Genomic DNA, 23,361 nt, shown 5'->3' on the forward strand with positions numbered 1-23,361 from the left:
GGCAAGACCCTTGCAGGGGACGACCACGATGTCGCGGCAAGAGCCTTGCCGGGGCCCCGACAAGACTCTTGCCGAAGACATCCACGGGGCCGTCGCCAGGCCCACATCTCCCAAAACTCCACCGCTGTTCCCATACAGCTACCAACCCTCCAGCTAGGCAGGCACCTGTGTGGCAACGTGCGGCCTCTAGGCCGACTCGGCAAGCACCTGCATGGTGGCATGCAGATCTTCGTGAGATTCTGCCACCCCACCAACTCAACAGCCAGCCAGCGTGGTGCTACACTACACGCCTCGTCAGTTCGGACGCGCGTCGAAGCCAGGCGAAGCGGTGACATTTGGGACGAGCTTCCTTGCCGTCTCCGATAAAGCAAGAAGGGCACGTCGGCAGTGCATTAAATGCGTTTGTCCTATGGTGTCAGGAGATAAACTCGACTACTGTATAGCTTTCCGCCTCCTGTGTGCCACTGCGGCCGCCCCTTTGACTATAAAAGGAGGCCCGCGATGTACTGAGTGGGGATTCGGATCTTTTGGATGACACACGCATCGTAGCAAGTTCAAGAACTCAAGAACACTCAAATATACACCAAAGCAGGACTAGGGTATTACGCATCCTCGCGGCCCGAACCTGGGTAAACGATCCTCGTGCTGGCTTCTAGACCCGCTCTTTGCACAACCCCGCGCCCGCCAACCGTAGCAAAAGGGATCCCAGTGATCCCATAGGTGTCGTTTCCCCCGACATCTCTGGCGCGCCAGGTAGGGGGCGCCATTGTGAAAATCCGGTCTACCAGTTAGTTTAGCAATTCTTCATCGCCATGGCTTCCAAGAAGAAGGCGATCACGGCGATCGATTCATCTGGAGCCGAACCGCCCATACCAGGGTGGGTGACGGAGCAGTCGTGGGTGGGAGCCGAGGCGTGGCTCGCGAGCACCCACGATGCTCTGGCAGCCAGAGCCCAGCGAGCAGCGTCGTTCACGCACGAGACGACGGGCCGCACGCCGATAAATCCAAAAATGGAGCCATGCCCCTAGCAGGTGGCGCGGGCCCCTCCAAGAGCGGTGTCGTGCCGCCTACAGGAGGCGCGGTGACTTCCACGACGCCCACGCTGGCGCCCTCAACACGCTCTTCCCAGGTCATGCACGACGCGCAGCGCTACCACACCAGTGACCCCGGTCACCGTCGCGGGAAGAGTCCTATGCACCAGTCGTGGGACGCGCTGGACCAGCATGCACGCTGAGGCGCTGGAGAAAATGGCGCGCAGCGGCAATGCCGTGATAGAGCTCCTTCTAACATAGTTAGAAGTCGGAGCGCGTCACGGTCCACGCAGCTTCCACTGCCACCCATGCCAGCAGAAGCTTTGGCGCGCGCGCAGTTGCTCCTCAACTTCCCTCCTGCCACAGAAAAGCTCGACGAGTGGAGAGCCACCATCCGAAGCCTCGTCGGCATCGCCAACAAAGACGATCCGTGACCAATAGGGCCCTCAGGTCGACGCTCTGTCGAGCCACCGCACGCCATTGGTGGAAGGACCAGAGGCGCTGCGGCCATGGTGCATTCTCCTCCTCCACGCCAGTTACCGCGGGTACCGGTCCATCGGGACGACGCTTGTGGTAACATTTCCGTAGCGTCGTCCAACCCATGGACCCACCGTGATCAACGCCAAGTTCTTTGGGAACGAGCCCATGAAGACGCTCGAACCACTATCGAGCGGCGGGGCGAATCGCGCCACTAGTCGGATAGGCGAGCATGGCCCACTATGGACCACCCAGCTCCGGAGGGCTCTGGTGGCCTACCTTACGAGGTGGGTTGCCCAACCTTTACCCCTGAGCTGTGGCAGTTCCAGTGGCCCACTCACCACACGTTCAAGCCTGACATCGGTGAGAAGTACAATGGAAAGACTCACCCGTCAGAGTTCCTTAGCATCTACACCATCGTGATGCAAGCTGCCGCAGCTCGCGACGACAAGGTGCTTGCCAATTACTTCCTGTTGGCGCTTAAACCCAACATCATGTCATGGTCGATGCACTTGCCAGTGGATTCTATTTCTTCTTGGTCGGATTTGTGCCATGATTTTGTTGGCACCTTTACGAGAGGCCACCAAGCTCATGGCCAGGCAAGCGACTTGGATATCATCCCCCAAAAAGAAGGCGAGAACCTGCGCAAGTACCTACAGAGGTTCAGTCGGGTGCAGTACAACATCCCAGACGTTCATCCCGCCGCTATCATCAGCGCATTCCATCAGAATGTGCGTAATCGAAAGATGCGTGAAGAGCTAGCGATGAACAAGGTGAGAGATGTGGCAGAACTCTACGTTCTAGCCGATAGGTGTGCTCGGGCAGAAGAGGGAAGGAATTACCCCGACAAAGAGGCAGGTGTGGAAACCGATTCCTCAGATGAAGACGCTGCCGCCCCCCAAAGAAGGGCCGACGTCGCAATAGGAAGCGCAAGGGAAAGGCCGTGCTTGCCGTCGAAGGATCCGATGACGCCGCCGCTGCCAAGAAGACCAAGGCAGATGACCCCGGCAAGGAAGTTGCCGGGTGCGCCGCTTGCCGGGCCTTGGCGGCTGCCGACAAGACAGGAGGCTCCGACAAGCAATACTGCAACATCCATCGCACCAAGGGCCACGACCTCCAGAACTGCCAGCAAGTCGAGCAGCTCGCAGAGAAGCAAAAAGCCGAATATGAGAGGTGAGATAAGGAGAAAGGCCAGGATGATGCTGAGGGATCCGGCAAGAAGCATGGTGGCCAAGCTGGCCGCCGCGGCAAAGATAATCAACAGGAAAGGCCCGCCCGAGGCCGCGACAAGAAGCAAGAAGACGAAGATCATGATGAGGATGACGAGTCCGGCGAGCATGAGTTCCAGAAAGCTACAGAGGCCATGTGCGTCGACGGGGGCGCTTCGCTGCACACCTCTCACCGCCAGCTCAAGCAGTGGGCGCGTGAGATCACAGTAGCGGAACCATTGTTCGATGCTCAAAGGCCACTGAAGTGGTCCAGCTGGCCTATCATTTTTGACACCGAGGACCACCCTGATCGCACAACTGCGGTCGGGTGTTTGCCGTTGTTGGTTTCGCCAACAATGCGCAACCTCAAGGTGACAAAAATGCTAGTTGACGGTGGGGCGGGTCTGAACTTGATCTCGCCCGTTGTGATCAAAAGGCTACAGATTCTTGATGGAGACCTTGAGGAGACGGGCACGTTTCAAGGAGTCAACCCGGGAAGAAGCCAGCCGAAGGGTAAGGTCACGCTACCCATGACATTTGGAGGCGAGCTGAACTATAGGACAAAGAGGATTGTTTTTTAGGTCGTCGAGATCCCCTTGCCCTACAACGGGATCCTCGGCCGCCCAGCACTAGCCAAGTTCATGGCAGCATCACATTACGCCTACAACACACTGGAGATGCCTAGGCCGATGACCATCATCAACGTCCCCTCCGACAAGAAGGATGCGCTGATTTGCGCTGACCAACTCTACCGGGAGGCAGTCGCAGCAACTGCCGCCAAGTTACTTTCTCCTGCCACTGAAGCCCCGGGAGGGAAGAAGACCAGTAAGACCTCTTGCACCAACTCCGGCGAGCGCACCTCTTTGGAGTGTTGTGTTCCCGTCGAGGACGTGCCGGAGAGCTCCACCGGCAAGAGCAAGAAATCCATAGCTACACCACCAGAAACCAAGAAGGTGCCCGTCAGGGAGGATGGCACGGGCTTTCACTATAAGCTCCACCCTCGACAGCAAATAGGAAGGTGAGTTCGTCACCTTCCTGCGGGCGAATGTCGATGTGTTTGCATGGCAAGCATCCGACATCCCCGGCGTTCCCAGGGAGGTGATTGAGCACCATCTTGCTGTCTGTCGTCATGCGTGACCCGTCAAGAAGAAGGTCAGGAAGCAAGATTTAGAGCGGCAAGAGTTCATCACAAAGGTGATCAAGAAGTTGGAAGCGGCAGGCGTAGTCAAAGGAGTGCTCCACCCAATGCGGTTGGTGTCGATGTCAAAACTGGCGGATATCGGGTAGGGGGGTCCCGAACTATGCGTCCAAGGTCGATGGTAACAGGAGACAGGGGACACAATGTTTACCCACGTTCGGGCCCTCTCTATGGAGGTAATACCCTACTTCATGCTTGATTGATCTTGATGAACGAGGCCCCGGACTGCAGCATGGGCACGAACGGATCACCGGCCTCCGTGTAAACTGGCGGCGGTGACGTCCCGATGATCCAGGCCGGAATTAGAGACGGTGACGGTGGGAACCGGACCAGCTGGTTCGGAAGACCACCCGGCGTGGATTGGCCCATGCTGGAGTTGGGCGGCGGCGGTTGAACCTGGACCGGCGCCACAGGCACGGATGGCACGGCTGTGACCGGCGCGGGCCAGGCCGGCCACTGCGGGGCCGGGGCGGGCATGGACAGCGCTGGCGGCGCCGCGAGTGCAGGCGTGGGCCACTGGGGCCAGGACGGCGTTGGAGTGGCCGGCTGCGGGAGCGCCGGGTAACCCCCGGCGATTGCCGCGGGGACCGAGTACCACGGCAGGGCGGGCGTGCCGGAGGGAACGGCCGGCGGCAGCATTGGTGGCGACCCGTACGAGCTGGCCAAGTAAAGGCGGATGCCCTGGACCGCGATGACCAGCTCATTGAGGACACCGTCCATGGCCTCTGGGGAGTAGTGGGTCGGCATGGCAGACGATGATGGCGGCAGATCCGTGATGGGGGACGGTGATCGGCCAGTCGACGCGCTGGAGGTGGAAGTCATCGGCGCCGAAGGGAGGGCCAGCGGCCCCGTGGCAGTCGGCGATGGCGCGGTGGCAGTGGTGGCGAGGGGCGGCGACGGGGTCGGTGGTGGTGATGACATGGTTGAAACCAAGCTAGCTGATACCAAGGTGATAGGAGCTAGGGTTCTCCCCGGTCTAGGGCGTAGCTTGTAGGGAAAGGAGGGAGGTGGGTGAGGGCTGGAGCGCGGCGGCCGGCGGCGAGGCGCCGTCCTTGCAGTGATGCGGCGGTGGCTGAGTTAGGAGGCGGCTAGGGTTTAGGGTTTCCGGCTCCTCTAGGAGCCGAGCGGTAGAATTGTCTTATTGCTTAAATCTCAAAATAGTCTTACAAGTTGTATATATATAACCACCATGTGAAATAAAAACTAAGATAACTTGCGGGCTAAGCTTGCCCGGTGGGCCTCCTACGGTCGTAGGTCCGGCCGGTCATAACAGAAAGTAGTAATATGCATTTGTGATTAGTCTCTTTGGTTCTACAGAGAGTCTGCAGGTGGAGGTGAGCTACGGGCTTCCTCATTGTTGGTGTTGTTGGCTTCCATCTATGTAAGGTGCTACGGATTTGAATCATTCCTACTTCCTCCATAGCGGCTGATTGTCTACAGGTATTTTTATTTCTTGTTACCATATGTTAGCAAGTTATATTACTTATATGTGTATTAAGACCAAGTAAGATGGCTTACATGTACTAACTGAAATATGGGTTCATGCAATGGATTTTTCACATGTGCTGGCTATAATGTTGGAGCTAGCTTTCCTCATGGTTCTGTTGACCTGAAAAAACCGTGGGAGAGGTGAACTGTTACCAGGAGCATAAAACTCATGAAAGTGCATGTCCCAATGTATTTAAATAATTACAATGTGGCATGCGTCTAATAGTGCTTATGTTACTGCTGTTATCACAGTTTTGGCCCAGTTTTCAGCTGATTAACTTGGCAATTCTCTTCTGCTTGATTAATTGATTGAGGCCTTTGGCCTCCGCTTTCAAAAATAAATAAATAAATATACCATTGTTATCTAATATAAGTCTTCCTTATATTAATGGATGCCAAGTATTCCTACTCTATATCAGTAAATACAAATAGTATGTCTTACTACTGACTTTCAACATAATTAACATATAATCTTCCGCGCTTCTTCAGATTTCCCATCCAATGAGTTCATCAAGTTCAAGACAAATGTATTAAGATTCTTTTGTCACCCTCATTAAAGAAATTGCAGCTTGTAGTAGTTGTACAACCACTAATTTGGAGTTGAATACTATGCCTACCATACAATTGTATTTTGTGCAGAAAACTATCACCACATGACATATACCAACATCAAATATATTTTTGTAACATATCTATTGTAGATATTGGCATGGATGAAAAATCCTAAATAAGTTACACAAAAAATTAATGTTAGCAATCTGAAGAAGTTCAGACACATTACTAAGTCGAATATGGCTCCATAAGGTTATAACTGATATAACTCAATTGTTCCTACAGGTCTTAGAGTCTTGTTGTTCTCGAAAAGTGGTGATATCTTATCTTAGAAGAAGTCTGATGCCTTACCTGATTTTCTTAGTTTCCATGTGCCATTCCAGTAAGTTCGGTAAAACATTTGTTATTCTGGTGTACCTTGCATACTTTTCTATCTATCTCGGTCATTTTTGGCGAAGTTTCTTCTAGTGAGTGTCTCCATATATGGAGTTAGTCAAGTATAATTATTATTTTACATTGGTTAATAAAAATGATTCATGCTTCATTAGTTCATAAATAATAAAAGATAGTGTTTCATACCTGCCAAGAAGTTTGTGAGTTGCAGATATATCTAGATCTGTATATACTTGTAGTAGTGGTTGACTTTGGGCACTATCCTATTTAACCATGAAAAACTTTTTTAAAAGTAATAGAAGATGTTGTGACTTTATTGGACTTACTGCTAAACTCCACCATTGTTGGTGTCACAATAATGATAGTTTGGCTGTCGACTACATCCTCATTCAAAAACTAAGTAGAATTTCCCCGATAGTGTAACTCTGATTTTATCACTCATGAAGAGTTTAAGCTGTAAAAGTTAATGTTAATGCAATGATGGACGTCAAATTAAAGTCTTTGTTATTATACACTTACTCTGTCAGCGTATATACCTAAATAGTTCATCTCCCATACACCCAATTCTCTCAACATGCAGCCTTCCACATCACCAATATGCCAAATCAGCATTTTTATTTTGGGACAATTCCATTTCTGCCCCTAACTAGAACCCACTACTCAAATTTGCCCCTAATTTCAATGTGTGCTCAAATTTGCCCCTCTGCCGTTAGTTGCCCTTATAGAAATGCCCTTCTGCGTCGTTACCGTCCGGTCAAACAACTTTGGACATCTCGAAAAAATAGTAAAAAAATCAAAAAAATCTAAAATTTTGTGGGATTGAAGCTATTCATGTGCGCAAGGTGCGTACAAATTTTCGTGCTATTTAGACATACCAGGAGCTCATGGCAAAGGAAAACAATAAATCTGTACATCTTTGAATAGTAAATTCAAAAAATAGCAAGAAAATTCAAAAATGTATGAATTTTTTTGGCATCAAAGGTGCTCGGGTGCACAAGGCATGTGCAAAAATTTGTTATCAAATGACATGCGAGGAGCTCTTGCAAAAAAACCAAAATAGTGTACTTTTTATAAGTTTTTTTCTGAGACAAATTTTGTTTTTTTCTCCATGAGCTCCTACAATGTCCAAACACAACAAAAATTTGCACACACCTTCCACACCTAAGTATCTTGGATGCCAAAAGAATTCATATTTTTTTTGAATTTTTTGCTATTTTTTTGAATTTACGGTTCACACGCGTACATATTTACTGTTTTCCTTCGCCACGAGCTCCTAGAATGTCCAAACAACATGAAAATTTGCACGCACCTTGCGAACCTGAGTACCTTCGATCCCACAAAATTTCAGATTTTTTTGACTTTTTTTGCTATTTTTTCAAGATGGTCAAAGCTGTTTGACCAGACGGTAACGACGCAGAAGGGCATTTCTATAAGGGCAACTAATGGCAGAGGGGCAAATTTGAGCACACATTGAAATTAGGGGCAAATTTGAGTAGTGGGTTCCAGTTAGGGGCAGAAATGGAATTGTCCCTTTTATTTTTATTCTTCTATTTTCTGTGCAGACCTATCGTCTTGATTCCACATGCTTCATTTGGGCGAGTAGTCCAAAACGGCATGTGTAAAACTGGTGATTAATTACTCCATAGCTAGAAAGATTAGTTAGTTGAGTCTTATTTGGAACTATATAGTATAGGTAAACCTGAGCATTGCTTATCTTTCCTGGCATGTTCTTGTACAGTTTCCTTGGAAGCAAACTCGAAGTAGTAATCAGGAAAACATTTTGATGATCCTTACCTTTGTATTTCATTGGTCGACTGGTGATACTTTGTTGCTTTCACAACTTTAAAATGGTAAATGCATAAACATAATTCTCTTTTATCTTTGATCAACAATTGTGTATCAACCTCCTCCGCATTTATAGTATCATGATCTTTTAGTGGTCACAGTAAAATGCATTGCTTGGCCCTGTCAAACAGTTACAATATATTAGCACTTGTGGTTCAAAACAATAGAACGATCAGCATGTAAATATATACTCCCTCTATTCCTAAATATAATACCTACTAGATATTCTAATATGTTCTACATATGGAGCAAAAGGAGTGAATCTACACTCTAAAATATGTCTATATACATCCGTATGTAGTCCGTATTGAAATATCTAAAAGGATTATACTTAGAAACAGAGGGAGTAAATATATAAACATTTTCATCCATCGAAGCTCATATGCTCATCGGTCGGAGGATTGATTGAATATATATTCTTGTCACTTTCACTTGAGTGTCGTTTGTCCTATCATTGTTAAGGCACTAAGATTCTTACACGCCATGGTGCCTTGGCTGCAAAACCATTTGAAAATTGTTTGTTAATTGGTAATATCTCATAGATTTTATCCTCAGTAAGTGAATTCACTAAATAATATTTACGAACCTTGATTATTCAGGAGAGGCAGCAACTCCGAAGGTTTTGCTAGCGTCGTGACATCTGTCATAGTTTTGGCTGATTTGCATTGCATCGTTTGTTTCATCATTGCGGCAACTCAGAAGGTTTGGCTGGCGTCGAGACATGTTCTGTCACAGTTCTGGCTGATTTCTGTCGCATTGTTTGTTTCATCACGGCATCGGCAGATTTCTATATTGTAGGTGGTCTGCTTGTCGGGCAGATTTTGCTTCCTGGATCTCTCACAAAAAGTAGCCCTATATCTATGGAGCGAACTTATGGATGTATTTTGTCCATCATGATGCTCTCTAGCACAGTCCGATCCTACCCTGATTGCATCCATTGCACTTTGGTGCGGTGTTTACCATGCTCTCGGATGTCGTCCAATCACGCCCTTTTTGCATCCATCACACTTTGTCATGGTGATTAGCCTCACGTGGAGCATGATATGGATCGTGTCGGATCTCACTTGTGTTGTAGTACATGGAAAAAAAGTTTGGGCTTCTTGGGCGTTGCTGGACGTGGCCAGCTGGGTGTCTTTATTTGTTCGTGTTAGCCGACCCCGAGTGGAGTTCTTTGGTTGAGTCCGTGTGTATAGATTTGGAATTCCAACCACGCATGGAGTTCTTTGGTTGAGTCTGTGTGTAGATTTGGAACTGTGAACAGTAGATTCCATAGAGTATACTCTTCTTTGACAACTACTATATCGTACACCTATACTTTTTGTGTGGCGGGTATTTGTGGTTGTCTCGGACACATTAAAAAGGCTGGCATGTTCAGGATGACAGGCGTGTCAGTGGTGCGTGACAATCAAATTATTAGTACCTACAATAGTTGTATGTAACTTTTAATATCTTTAAATCTCAGCCGTTACCTTAAAAAATTAACGGTGGAGATAATTTAATCTATGTGGATTAACGTGATGGCTTGTTTGCCTTTTGTCTTAATTATATAATAGATATGAGTATTACAAGAGTTGATCTACCACGAGATCGTAATGGCTAAACCCCAAAAGTCTAGCCTGTCCGACTATGATTATGAGGATCTCTAGCCCTCCGGTTTATATAGACACCGGAGGGATCTAGGATTACATAATGTCTGTTACAGAGAAAGGAATCTTCATATTTGGACACCAAGCTTGCCCTCCACTCCAAGGAGAGTCCCATCCGGACACGGGTAGAGTCTTCGGTCTTCGTATCTTCACAGCCCATCTGTCCGGCCCATGTCCAATAGGTCGGACGCCCGAGGACCCCTTAGTCCAGGACTCCCTCAGTAGCCTCCGAACCAGCCTTTAATGACGAGGTGTCCGGCGCGCAGATAGTCTTTGGCATTGCAAGGAGGGTTCCTCCTTCAATGACTTGAAAGTGATATATTCGGCTTTCCATTTAATGTCGTACCCTTCGGCTTCCATGCCTTCCTGACTTCAGCTTCCGCGTGGCGAGTGAATACGAGAGGTCAGGGTATTTTTGCACATACCACCCTGACCGTACAAGAGAGGTGCCTATTTAAAGAGAATATATCTCAAATCCATTCCACACCCCGCGGAAAAATCCTCGGAGCTTGCTAAGCAGAACCACCCCAACATGGCTAATGCTCCCAGCTCCTCCTCTTGTCCCCACGGCTCTGAAAAGGGTGATTGGGAGAGATGCTCCGTGACTCATAGTCAGCTATCAAAGCTGCAAAAACAAGGCTTTCTTCCCCCCGCGGATCTAGTCCCCGTACAAGCAGGGCTCACGTCCTTCAATGGCGGGGTTCAGGCGGAGAACTTCCCCAATCTGTCAAGGGGGAACGAGTATGATTCATTCCCTTCTTGTTAAGAGGCGTCGGATTTCCAATCCATCCCTTCCTCCGAGGACTTTTGGAGTATTATGGCCTCCAACTGCACAGTTTCATTCCCGCCTCCATCCTGCACATCGCGGGTTATGTCTCTTTGTGCGAACTATTCCTAGGCTGTAAGGCCCATTTTGAATTATGGAGAAAACTGTTCTGCCTCGTCCCTCGTAATCAAGTGGGGTCAATATTCAAAGTGGGAGGAGCCGAAGTGTGGCGTATCGCCAGGACCGGATACCTGTCCGGCACGCCGAAGAAGGCTTCTGAAGAGTGGCCTTCCGAATGGTTCTATATTGACGACGTCGCTCTTCCTGACCCAGTCTAGATGGGCCTCCCCGAATTTTCAAGTGCTCCGTTGAAGAAACACTATAGCTGGAGTCCTCGGAGCCTCGAGGAGGAGGATAGCGAAGAAGTCAGTCAGTTGATGAGCAAGATTAAGATGCTCGCCCAGTCCGGATTGTCAATAATCGAGGTAATGGCGATCTCCATGGTGTGGGGGGTCCAACCACTACAATACAGAGGGCTTCCCATGTGTCACTATAATGGGGAAGATGACGCCTCACGCTGCGGTCGGAAGGGCCCGAAAATCCCCGCCGCTTTGGTCAAAATATTGGCCAAACTGTACAAAGGGGAGAAGGAGGAGTTCACTCGTCTCCAATGTCGAGATGGATTTTCCATGTATAATCCTCCTAGTTGGGTAAGCTCCAATCCCACCATTTTACTCCTCTCCCTGAATCACTTTCGATGGACAATAACCTATCCACTCACTACAGGAACGGTGGAAGGCTGTCGAGGGGATCCATAGCCCCGCTCCCCAGCCAGAGGGTCACAACCGGGACCTTGACCCCGGATTCAAAGAAGATCCGGATATATTTGTGGAGCTCGAGGATGGAGTATTCTATCAGACGAGTTACGATGGTACGGAAGTACCCATCATCGCCGATTACCCCGATCTCCTTCCTGCTTCGTATGTGAGTAATTTAAAAGACACCTTCTTCGAAAGAGTTTCCTTACTATGCCTCACCCACCACACTATTTCGTGTTCCAAAGGGGAGGCGCTCGACGCCACAAGGTGCACTAGAAGCGTCTCCGAGGAGAACGGCGCCCGCGCCGAGCATATCTTCGAAGAGGAAGGCAAACGATAGCATGGCAGAACCCTCGTCAAAGAGGCAAGGCTTTATTTTCAAGAATACATCTTCTGATCGCCACATCAAATCGTGATGCCATCCGCCACATTCTATCATGAAAAGTATCCGCCGGACTGTGTCCGGGGATTCGGCCGGACGTGCCTCCACTAGTCAGGTTCCGGACCCTGCCCTAAGGACGGGAGCTGACACGGGAGTGGCGCCGAACTGTCCTTCCACAGAGGATTCGGACGATATGTCCGTCACGAACTCCGAAGTGGAGAGCGCCATGAATCACCATCGTCGGAGGGCTGCTCTTCGTGACCCCGGCTTTTCAAAGGAGGCATTTGATGCCTTCAGCTCGGCCAATGCGTACATCCGAGCTGCTCGGGACGGGCTTGCCAGAGCCATGGACCAGCATATGAAAGATATGCGGGTAAGCATAGATTTAATAATCATACACCAGTAGCCCCTGAGACTTAAAGCAATTGATACAACTGATTTAAGGATCATTGTATAACCAGGTGCTTACGCAGAAGAACAACCTGTTATCTCAGGAACTAGAAAAGTATCGGACTCAGCTAACTGCTGCCAATGCCGAACTAGAGAAATCCATGAAGGCGTCTCCTGGTAATGTTCCCCTCCATCACGAAAACATAATGGTATGCCAATAATGCTAACACGGTTGCTCACCTCTTAATAGGATCATTAGATCAACTGCAAGAGCAACTGAAAAGCTGCTCAAGGCGGAGAACGAGAAGCCAAAAAACTACTAGCCGCAGGCGAGTGTGTGCTAACAAAATTCGTGATGGAGAAAAGCAAGCTCCAGGATTCACCATGGGCGAGGAACTGAAAGATGTACGGGCCCAGCTGGCTGACTCCGTAAAGGAGAATAAAAGGCTGCGAGGCGGCATATTCAGTATGTGGTCGAACTTACCTTCGAATAATTCGGAGATAGAGAGGACTGATAGAGTTATGTCCACAGGTATGATGTCCGGTCGTCCCGAAGAGGAGATGTCCGGATTCTCGAGCGATCTGCTACAAGAGCTGTCGCAAGTGCACGAGCAGGCTCGGCAGGCGATGCGAAGTGTTGCCAAGGCCTTATGGCCATCCGCCTCCCCTTCGGGAAAGATGGAGGAGCTTATACAGCTATTCAAGGGAGCGCGGCGGCGCTTTAGATTGTGGAAGATATCGGCCTGTCGGGAAGGTGCATGAGAGGCCTGGGCCATGGTGAGAACACGGTATACCAAGCTTGATCCGAATCATATGGCTCGGGTCGGACCTCTAGGGTCAGATGGAAAAGAAGTTCCTGTTAATTTGGTATATGACCAAGTAGAAGTAGCCGCCAAGTATTCCCACTAGGATTGTAAGTTAGACAGCCTGTTGGACTGTATAGAGAAGGAAATTTTTGAATCCAAGTGACTATGTACTTTCCTTGACATATGTAACTCTAGCTGAATTGTAAAACGATTGTCATGGCAGACCTTTTCACTTCGACCTCTGGACCCGAAGGTGCGGAGTGTTTCCGAATACCTGAGCGGTAAAATAGACCGGGGTATGCGTGGAAACCAGGCGTAGGGGTCATAGTTGCTTGAACAGACAAGTTGTATCCGGCTAGTTATGTTATATTACATTATGATTGTAAGAAACATATTCCAGAGAGAATAGTTCCATTAAGGGTTTGTTTCCCTGGGTGTGCATGCGTTAAAATGCATGTCCGAACTGTGATTGGAAAAAATCGCAGTATACATAACATATGGGGGTTCACCATGGGGTGAATGCAAAAACATATTTAATACACTGACCGAATATTCCCTTAAGAGCGCTAGCTTTCGGCTTCACCCAGTCCGAGGTACACATCTGGATGACCCGGCAGTAACAATCGCAGAGGTGCTCCCTTTATGCCCTAGCCGAACTAACGGGAATGTAGGGCATAAGCACAGGAGCCAGGCAACCCAGCTTGGCCAAAACTTAAGTCATATTGATACATATAATGGCAAAGAAAAGGTACATATGGGGAAAATGCATATGTGATGATCTTGATGCTCGGGAAATAAGAATAAGCTTCTGTTCGGGAAGCCCCCCAGGTATAATGGACGTACATGTTCGAGGATGTGTACATCACAGGTGCACGGTTTAGCCGTGCGAAAACTTTCAGGCTTAGAAAAAAAGGAAGAACAAAAAGAGAGGAAAAAGTAAAGGAAGCAACAGGGAGAAGGAGATGAACAAATAGTTCGGCGCTAGGCATAGAATCTTCGGAGTCTGGCCGCGTTCCAGGGGTTTGGCTCTAGGCGATTGTCTGATGCAACATGCAGGCGGTCCGCTCCTCCAGTGAGAACTTCGTCAATGATGAAGGGACCTTCCCACTTGGGCTTGAGTTTTTCTTTTTCTTCTCCGGCAAGCGTAGAACGAGTTCACCAACATTATAAATCTTGGCCCATACTTCTCTGCTTTGATATCTGCGGGCCTGTTGTTAATAAAATGCGGAACGGGCTTTTGCAACATCGTGCTCTTCATCCAGGGCATCTAGGCTGTCCTGCCGATCAAGCTCGGCCTCTCTCTCTTCGTACATGCACACTCGAGGTGAGTCATGAATAATATCACAGGGCAACATAGCCTCCACGCCGTACACCATGAAGAAAGGTGTATATCCAGTAGTGCGGTTGGGCATGGTCCGCAGCCCCCAGAGTACGGAGTCAAGCTCCTCAACCCAGTGCTTGTCTGATTCTCTCAAAGACCGCACTAGTATGGGTTCAATGCCGCTCATAATAAGACCATTGGCCCATTCGACTTGACCATTTGTTTGCGGGTGATAGAAAGAGGCATAATCGAGCTTAATGCCCAAATTAGCACACCAAGTTTTCACCTCATCGGCTGTGAAATTGGAGCCGTTATGGATGATGATGCTGTGTGGAACACCATAACGGTGCACCACGCCGGATATGAATTCTATCATTGGCCCCGCCTCGGTCGTTTTAACTGGTTTGGCCTCTATCCACTTAGTGAATTTATCCACAATGACCAGCAGATACTTTCTCTTATGGCTTCCTCCTTTAAGGGGTCCGACCATGTCGAGCCCCCAGACCGTGAAAGGCCAAGTGATGGGGATCGTTTGTAGAGCGGTGGGGGCATATGGCTTTGATTAGCGAAGAGCTGGCATCTGACGCAACGTTGGACAAGGTCATGTGCATCTGCTCGGGCCGTCGGCCAGTAAAAACCTGATGTAGGGTAGAACCCTAATCGCCCGATCTTTCACGAAAGGAGCAGATCCCGCAAAGAACAGAAGGAACACGAGGGGGAAAACGAGGGAAATTATGAGGGGAAACACGAGAGAATCACTCAACCAACAAGAAATAGTCACACATGTGCTAGATCCTCGAGTACAAAGGGGAAGATACATGATCCAAAGTCAACAACGGACGATACATGGTAACCGGCTCTTCTCCGTGAGGAGGTCTTGAATCCACAAGGGGATCTTCCCATGAGGGGTCTTGAATCCTAGGTGGATCTTCTCCGTAGAGGGGCCGCGGTCTCTCTCGTGGAGTAGATCCGATATGGATGAGCGAAGCTCTATCTCTCAAATGAGCTATCACAACGCTAACCCTAACTAGAAGGAGGTGGAGGAGTATATATAGTCTAGAGCCACGAAGGGGTAAGTGAGGAGGGGATACATGGGCCTTTGGACCGGTTAGGCACGCGCAGGTGCCGGACGTCCGGGCTGGGGGCCGGATGTCCGGGGCTTTGGGACGAGCCGGATGTCCGGGGTCACGGCCGGATGTCCGGGCTGAAGTGGAGGTTCAGCTGCTCTCTAGATACGTTGGTGCCGGATTTCCGGGGGAGATGCCGGATGTCCGGGCTGTCGGGAGGCGCCGGATGTCCGGGGTTGGCGCCGGATGTCCGGCCGCTGAGGCTTGTTCGGCCGACTGTTGGTGCAGCAGTTGGGCGGCTGCACAGGCGCCGGATGTCCGGCCTCTGGCCCGGAAGTCCGGCCGCTGTAGCTTCAGCAGCGCCGTCTTCTTCCGTCGTCGCTTCCAGGCTTCCCTCGCGGATGGTGTAGTTGCTCCTTGGCACTTGCACTCCTCCTCAACACCCGTGAAGCTCCGACAATACCTATGCATGCACACGGGAGAAGTGTCAAGTAGTATACCATCCTCGAAGGGGTCAAGTGAGCACGTGTGAAGGAGATGATTCACCTTTATGTATGTGAAGTAGATGTCGCACGTGTCACCCGCCAAACGGACTCTTGACATGGTGATGTCCATAGGATGCTCCGCATCATCTCCCCTCCCTTGGGAAAGATCCGTCCTTGAATCGAAAACCAAATCACCATGGGAAAGTGGCTTCGCCATGTAGAAGTGGACGTTCACCAAGTAGTTGTCATCTTGAAGCTTGAAATGGGAACTCTCCAATGTCGCACCGTCTTGTGATTCCTTCAAAAGGAGTAAGGACAACAAACACTTGGAAAAACAAATGTGGTTAGCGTTAGTGCAAAACCAAGCATTCAAGAGGTGAGTCGCCAAACAAGTGTCGTCATCATTCAAAGCATATAGTGTGACAAAGGACTGTGGCATGGCATGTAAGCATATCAATCTAGCACAAGCAAAGAAATCACGGGGACAAGCATGTGAATGTGAGGTAGTGATGCAAATATGTGTGACAAGAGAAGAAGCATCTACCTCAAGTTCATAGCAAGCACTCACAAATTGCTCAATGAAAGGTCTATGGTAGGCATAGGAATCATTCACAACACCAAATAAAATGAAGTGTCTAAACACATGGGTCAAGTGCAAGACAATCCAAGCATAATGTGCATTGGGTCTAGTGAATATCGTGTGGCACTCAACACAATGGAAAGAGCAATTGTTCATCATGTGTGAGGCAATCAAGGCAAGCATGTAGCAGTCAATGGGACATGGCATATGTGAAGTGATGACATTGTTGCAACCAAACATGTGAAAGGAGAAAGTAATCCAAGAATTGGATGCAACACACAAGGCATATATATCATGATGCATTGAATTGTGAAAATGACAAATGGAAGCAAGATCTCTAACATGTGCGCAAGCAAGGGGTCCAAGATGACAAATAAGTCGCATGGTGCAAGCAACACAAGTAGTATGATCCACAATATGCATGCTCATGGTTTGGAGGTTCTCAAAAGAGAAGGACATCACCTTGAAAGCATGTTCTTGTGCGTCCTTCACAATGCCGAAGTACAAGCAAGTGCGGTGTAGAATCGTTGTGGTAGAAGGTGGTTCGCTCTCAAGAGCTCGGATGGTCAACCCATGTGTGGAAGTTGACACGAAGTCCAAGTATCCTACACATGCACACAACAAAAGAAAGAGTGCATGGTAGATAAACACATCATCCATCATGATGGTTCTCTGCTCTTGCACATAACCATTAGAAGCACAAGTGCATGAATAATATGATGAAACAATGGCAATATTTATGGCACTAGGTATATGGTGCAAAGAGGTAAGACAAGCATGCTTCATAAGGAATATGTCAAAATCTCCAAATATATGTGAGAATGCTATGGGGGCAAACTCATTATCAAGACTAAAGGCATAATTGCACTCAATACATGGCAAATCATCTAGCATGAGAGAGGCAACATATGGAAAGATATGACAAGAAGCGATAACAATCATGTCGTGCAAACTAGTGGAGCGAAGATGCAACACACTAGAGGAAATCATGGCAATGATGTCATGTGAGTAAATAATACGCATAGGCAATGCACATGACATATCGCAAGCACGAACACAAAGCAAGATCATAGTATAATCATACGCATGGGGCACAAAGCAAACATGGCAATAATAAGTGATATCTCCACCAAGCTTGCAAATACACATAGAAGTACTAGAATCAATCATCATGTGTAATGCAAAGCATGGGTCGCGAATGCATGGCAAAGGCATAGTAATGAGCATAGCATGCAAAGTGAACATGGCAAGATGGGCATATAATATGTAATGGACAGTAACCCATAGCCAAGTGAGAGCCAAGGAGAAGAAATGCGCGAAGTCTTTGCGCGAAGAGAGTGGTGGGAAAGACAATCCATGGAATCCCAAGTCATCATTGCTCTCTAGAGTTCGTTTTGTCAACTCGTGGGATTGCGAGGTTGACAAGAATTCGTGGGTACCTACACAAAAGAGACACAAACGAAAGAGATTGTGTGTGTGGTAAATGTACACATCATCCATCATGATGTGTATGTGCACATGAGAGTTAGTACAAGATAAGCATAGCTCAAAGAAATTTGATGCATGGTATAAGAACATGTCATCCATCATGAAATAATAGTTATTGTGTATGACACGATGGGGACACAAATTGAGAATGCAAGTATATGGCACATCAATAGCATGTTTATTCATGGGAAGCATATGATGCACACAAGTATTGGGATCATGCAATGAATGGGATGAATCAAAATCTCCTAAAATGTATGAGGAAACTATGGGGGTCTCCTCATGAGCAATATTGGAAACATCATATGGAGAAAATGGACAACATCCTAAACAATGCATATCCGAAGCTAGGTGGTTATGGCATGGCATATGAGATAAATGATGCAAAGGTAGCATGTCAATATCATCACAAGAGAAACAAATGCCAATAACCACGGGCTTGTCATCTATGCCATAAGTGCAAATTGGGTTAATCTTAGTGGCATATGCATAGTCACTATGAAGAGATTGCAAATATGACATGTGGTCGATCTCATGCATAGCATATGACAATTCAAGCGGATTGTCAAACATGATGTGACCTAGAGAATTGTCACAAGAAATCCTATGTAACATGGCATCACAACTAAGAGACTCCACATGGCAATCATCATACTCATCATAAATGGGTAAACCATTGCATGGGGAAGTCGCACTAGCATGAAGCATGGTAATAGGTTGATCAACATCATGCAAGCAATCAATCTCAAGAATGTCCACTAGTGGGACTAGAGCATCACCTTCACCTATGTTACCTTGTTCATTCCACTCTAGTGGTGTAGGTGAGGTGGGTAAGACCAAATGGTGGTCAAGATCATCATCGTGATGGAACCATGTGGGGGGTGCATCATATTCCACCATGGCCATAGTCTTGTCCAAAGGGAGGACGAAGTCATCACGAATCGGCGCGTCATCATATATGGGACCTAGCACCAAATGAGAAGGCACAATAGAGGTAGAGGTCAAGTCATTAGTGTTGAAAGTGCCCTCACATGACCTATCAACTATCTCACTCTCTCCATGTGGTGGCTCACTCACTCCCTCAAAATAGGTGCACTCAAACTCATGTATGGTGCAGTCACTTATCTCACTCAAGTGGTGGGGGTTCTGTCTCTTCTCACATGGGAATTGTGGCAACACATCATATACGAGGCTAGTGGTGAAGTCACTCCCACTCTCAATATGGTGGCACAAGTCACTCAAGTCATCATACGTTGCCGTGGTCGAAGGGAAAATCCCATGCTCAACCATCTCGTTGTTGTCGCCGTGGATGAAGGCCGAAGATGGCACATCATCACTCTCGCCTCCTAAGATGGAAGCATCATCCTTGCTCGCCACCATGTCGCTTGCCTCCAAAGCTTGTTCCTTGAGGGTCTCCGTAGTCGTACTCGTCATCGCCGTCTTGAAAAAGAGTCATGGAGGACTCGGCATCATCAATGCCACAAAGAGGGATGGCGGTGAAGTGGAACTTGGGAGCATCGTTTTGGAGCTCGTCGGGCTTGGACATATTGGTGGTACTATCCTCATGCTCGTTCTCATGGAGCTTGGTCATCGCGAAGTGAGCTTGGGGTGGAGAAGCTTTGGCCTTCATGAGTTCTTGTTCCACCTTGAGAGCACCAATGTAGTTGTCGTCGAGGGACTTGTAGTTCTCGAGGAAGATTGTCTTGGAGATGTCGTTGTGCAATCCCATCATGAAGTGGAACTTCATCGAAATGGGGTCGTCCATGCCGGCTAGTTGCAAGGAAATCTTCATCTCCTTGAAGTACTCGTCAATGGACTTGAATCCTTGGATGGTGTTCTCCAATTGGCGTTGAAGTTGTTCCGTGTAGGTTGGAGGCACGAACTCTCGCCGCAAAGCTCTCTTCGTCTTGGGCCAACTCATGTCATAGGTCTCCGAAGGTGCGTGAATCCACCATGTGGACGCGTAGTCGTGGAAGTTTCTTGTGGCGCACTTCACTTGATCTTCGGGAGGAACTTGATGTAGCTTGAGGTAGTCGTCCATCAAACGCTCCCACTCGAGATACTCCTCGGGTTCTTGAGTCCCATATAAAGGAATCTCATGGTCGATGTCGAGGTCGTAGTAGCTCGTGGAAGTCACGGACTTGAGCTTGGGGAGCTTCTCTTGAGCGTAGTATTGAGGTGCTTGTTGGCGAAGATGTCGTATATCCGAAGGCGAAGATGCCTTGAAGTCGCTTGGCAAAGATGCCAAGGGAGATGGTGAAGTCGTCGAGCGGTTGTTGGTGCTGAGCTCTTGACCTTCACGTTCATGGTGGTGATGGTGTTGATGCCGATGTGTCCTTGCCGGAGATGGTAGCTCGGAGGCATGTGCTCTTGAGCATCTTCTCAAAGATGAGGAAGACCGCTTGTAGGACTTGATGAGGGATTTGATCTCCTCCATTTGAGCTTGCATCTTGGCGTCGTTGGAGTTGTTCATGGCATCGAACTCGTCATTGTTGTTGTAGACCGAAGATGAAATGCCTTGCCTATCCATCACTCCAAGAGAAAAATGTGAGTGGTAGAAAGAGAAGAACGAATACCAAATGTACCTTGACCGAAGTTGAAAGTGGATCAATGATCACTCCAATGTGGACAAGGAAATAGCACAATTGGTACCAATTCTTGTCGATTTCTCACACCTACACAAATAAGGCTTATGGTGGAGCTCGGTGAGGATAGTGGCACAAAAATTTGATGTAAAATGTTAGCAATAGTCAATAATGTTGAAAGAGATTCAGAAATTCGCAAGTGTAACAAGTAGACCAATAGCAATGAATGGCACATGGAAACACACACACAGATAGATAAATGGGGTCGTGCAACCAAGGAATGAGCACAAAATGTGGAATCCACGGAAAATGCTCGTGCTGCACAACTCAAGAGAGACGCTAGCACGATTGCTCTATAGGCGGATACGACACTTGTGCACAACCTATAAGATGCAAAATGTATTGACTTTCTATCCCAAGTATGCTATATATGTATGATGTTCCGGTGGTATGATCCAAGATGATCGGATATGACAATCTTATATGCAATGTGGTATGATGCTATGGCACTTTCTTACAAGCTTCTTTGCTCTTTCACTTTTGCTTAAAAGCTTATTCTCCTTTCTTTTTTTGTATGGCCACTATGCGAAATGCACAAACCGAGATAACAATTGGGTATATACGGGAACAATCTTGTGACACAAGGGATGATATGATACCAATATGATATGGTATGTATGCAATGTATGGTGTAGATCACTAATCTACACAAGTAACGTTGCCGGCAATACTCAAAGGCTAGTCTCGATAGGTAAGTGACACAAAATGGGCTAGGGGTAAACAATGCAATGGCAAGGGAATATACAATGGAGGGATACCACGATACTAAGATGATATGGAGGTTACCGTCCTTGGCGATGAAGAGTGGCGGTGATCTTGATGGAGATATCAAGATGATGGAGACTCGTCCCTAAGTAGCCGAAACACCTTAGGAAACGGAAAAACCACGAACTCAAAATCTCAAATGTCAAATGGTGGTAGCGGGATGCGGTGGTGGTTGCGGAAAATCAATGGGATTGCGGAAATGCAATGATGGGTTTTGCGAGTAGGCAATGCGGAAGTGGAGGGTAAGGTTGGCTATACACGGTGTCAGAGTTGGAAGCACGGTCCCAAAGTAGCCTAAACACCTTAGGAGACACAACTCACAACACAAAACAAAAATTGGGTTAAATTGGGTTGGTGGAAGTGTATGGTGGTCAAGCCTATGCGGGAGTTATGGTGGTGGTGGTGGTTGATGAAGACGCAACCATCCCTAAGTAGCCTAAACACCTTAGGAGACTCAAATCACAACTCAAACAACCACAAATGCTATAAGGAACAAAATTGGTTAGGTTGCGGAAGTCGGTGGTGGTTATGCGGAGGTTGTGGTGGAAGCCCTAGGCAAAGATGCCAAAGTTCCAAAAATTTGATGGAGTCAAATGGTTATGGTAGTATTTTTGTTGGAAGGGGGGTGTCAAGAGCTTTTCAACGAGCTAAAGAACGGGAAAATCAGACTCTGGATGAATTAGTTATGGACAAAACGGTCAAACGGGAAAGCTGAAATGTACAGGGGCCGGACATCCGGAGGTGGGGGCCGGATATCCGGGGGCTGATGTCCAGAACCGTGCGGGTTTTATGCTCCAGGGGCCGGATATCCGGGGGCTGATGTCCAGAACCGTGCGGGTTTTATGCTCCAGGAGCCGGATGTCCGGCCTGATGGCCTGGATCTCCGGCCTGAGGCCCGGATGTCCGGCCCGATGATTCCAGATCTCGTTTGGGGCGGAAATTTTCGAATTGGGGGCGGAAGTGGATGATTCCAAAGGCAAAATTGGAGAGATTTCGTGGATGGAAAGTGGAGAAAAGTGGGGATATGCTAGATCCACTTGAAACCAAGCAAATCCATGGATCAAATCCAACAAAACTTCGTCAAACCAACAAATCACAAAAAAAATTGGGGCTATTTTTGGTGGGGATTTTCGAAATTGGGGAAGAACACAACAACATTAGGCTAGAAAACTACGAGGGAGGCTCCGAAATCGTGATCAACGTGGCTCATGATACCAAGATGGTGGTATCAAGAGACAAGCTGGCTCCGATCCAAGATGATGTAGGGTAGAACCCTAATCGCCCGATCTTTCACGAAAGGAGCGGATCCCGCGAAGAACACGAGGAACACGAGAGGGAAAGCGAGGGAAATCACGAGGGGAAACACGAGATAATCACTCAACCAACAAGAAATAGTCACACATGTGCTAGATCCTCGAGTACAAAGGGGAAGATACATGATCCAAAGTCAACAACGGATGATACACGGTAACCGGTTCTTCTCCGTGAGGAGGTCTTGAATCCACAAGGGGATCTTCCCGTGAGGGGTCTTGAATCCAAGGTGGATCTTCTCCGTAGAGGGGCCGCGGTCTCTCTCGCGGAGTAGATCCGATATGGATGAGTGAAGCTCTATCTCTCAAATGAGCTATCACAACGCTAACCCTAACTAGAAGGAGGTGGAGGAGTATATATAGTCTAGAGCCATGAAGGGGTAAGTGAGGAGGGGATACATGTGCCTTTGGCCCGGTTAGGCACGCACAGGTGCCGGACGTCCGGGCTGGGGGCCAGATGTCCGGGGCTTTGGGACGAGCCGGATGTCCGGGGTCGCGGCCGGATGTCCGGGCCGAAGTGGAGGTTCAGCTGCTCTCTTGATACATCGATGCCGGATTTCCGGGGGAGATGCCGGATGTCTGGGCTGTCGGGAGGCGCCGGATGTCCGGGGTTGGCGCCGGATGTCCGGCCGCTGAGGCTTGTTCGGCCGACTGTTTGTGCAGCAGTTGGGCGGCTGCACAGGCGTCGGATGTTCGGCCT

Source organism: Triticum urartu, chromosome 6 (genome assembly GCF_003073215.2).
Source record: "Triticum urartu cultivar G1812 chromosome 6, Tu2.1, whole genome shotgun sequence".
Taxonomy (NCBI): Eukaryota; Viridiplantae; Streptophyta; class Magnoliopsida; order Poales; family Poaceae; genus Triticum; species Triticum urartu.